Genomic DNA, 1,826 nt, shown 5'->3' with positions numbered 1-1,826 from the left:
CCACCCAGCCCAGCTCCCTGAGCAGATGGGTATCAGTGGAATCCAGTGACCACTCTCCCCGTAAGGTCAGAGTCCATTAAGGAAGTGTTTTCAGAATCAGTTCCCAGATTTCTCCAGTTTCTGTATCCTCCCGACCCCCGTTGCTCAGGAATGGGGGAGGGGCCTTTTAACCACAGCCGGAGCCACTTGCTCAGTTTGGATTCTGAGCCAGTGGATGAAGAGGTGAAACTCACTTTGAAACGGTGAGGGCTTTTGAGGGGCTTGGAGAGAAAGAGAGGCCACGCCACTTAGGAGACACTGGCAGGACGGGCAGGGGGTCCCCTCCCTCCTACGTGGCCCCAGAGGGACAGGTTTGCTCTGCAGCCTGCTGTTGCTGTGTCAGGACAGGCCTAGAGACCAGACTGTGTTCTCAGTTCAGACGATTTTGGATTTTTAAAAACAGTAAATCATGCTAGCACTGCTTTTGAGGTTTGGGCAGTACCCATGGTCAAATATTAACATTTCTGCAGCAAGACACAAATATTCCCATTAAGGGGACACGTTAAGACTATAAATGGCCACACATCAGTTCAGGTCACATGTGGCTGCCAGCTGGGTTTGTTACAAACATAAAAAAGTTCTGCGTTCAGAGCTTTTGGCATTTGGAATTGTGGGTAAGAGGTGTGGACTGCGATGCGGGTAGCAGGTCCCTTGGGCTGGGAAGCCACGTTGGCGGGTCGGGCCGTGGTTCTCCGTGGAAGGTCTGAGTGTGGAGCAGAACTGCTAGCAGGGCCCAGATTCTGCCCACCTCCCTGGCTGCTGAAGGGAAATGGCCTGGCTCTGCCGCCTTCTTGGGGTGGGCTGGAGGTGAATGGGGGAGAGGGCGTAGGGTCTCATCCCATCAAACCCGGACTCCTGACTGAGGGTGTTGGAAAGGGGAGGCCCAAGCTGCCTGCTCTGCTCTGGCTTGAGTGAGTGATGGATCTGGACAGAAAGCACTGCAGGTTTGTGGAATGAGGGAGCGTGTTCCTCCTGCCTGGGGTGCCAGGCCTCCCTCGGCTGGTCTGGCTGCTGCTGGGAAGCTGTGCTTATGCGGGGCCAGTCCACTGGCCTCATGGCGGGGAGGGCCCGGATGAGAGTGACCAGCCCTCCTGGGCTTCCTCCAGCTTTAGACAGTGTCGACCAGGGTCTGGAGTCTGGGTGGAGAATTAGGGCAGAGGCAGATGGGGGGCTGTTGCTGTTTGACCCCTGACCCCAGAGGACAGGAACAAGTCGCAGACGGGCCAGTTCACGTGGGCGCGGGCACCGGGCAGCCCAGGGCAAGCCCCTGCTCCTCCACTGTGGGGAGACGGCCGCCACTCGGAGGGCTTCTCCAGCCAGGGGGCGCTGGGTGCCCTCCAGGGCACCAAGGGCAGGACCCCGCCTGGCCCTAGCCGCCTCCTGGGTTCTAAGCTCCGCCTCCGAACAGCTTTGATCCTTAAGTGAGATAGTACGGAGCATCTGGTAGTCACTCTTCTCGGGCCTCAGTGGCCCCTGGAGGGGGCACAAGGCACCCTGGTGGCTCAGAAGGTTCTCAGCTGGTGCAGGTGACACAGCTGTGAGGCCTAGTTCAACTCTGTCCTGTGCTTCTCCTCCCTTGGACATTATAACCGAACGTACAAACCGGTGCGGGTCTGGGGATTTCAGCTGTAGGTGGAACCTGGTTCGGTGCCTGGAGGAAGCAGGGAGATGGGGCCATGGCTCCCCGAGTGGTCCCAGGCCGCCTGGCCGCCTCCAGTTATTCTCAGGTGGCCTGATTAGTACCAGTAGGTGTAGGAGCTGTCGGCAGCGCCTGCCTGCACAGAGCA

This window comes from Lipotes vexillifer, unplaced genomic scaffold (genome assembly GCF_000442215.2).
Source record: "Lipotes vexillifer unplaced genomic scaffold, Lipotes_vexillifer_v1.1 scaffold778, whole genome shotgun sequence".
In the NCBI taxonomy this organism is placed as follows: Eukaryota; Metazoa; Chordata; class Mammalia; order Artiodactyla; family Lipotidae; genus Lipotes; species Lipotes vexillifer.
The sequence above is the reverse complement of the archived record's forward strand: the minus strand, read 5'-3'. Positions refer to the sequence as shown.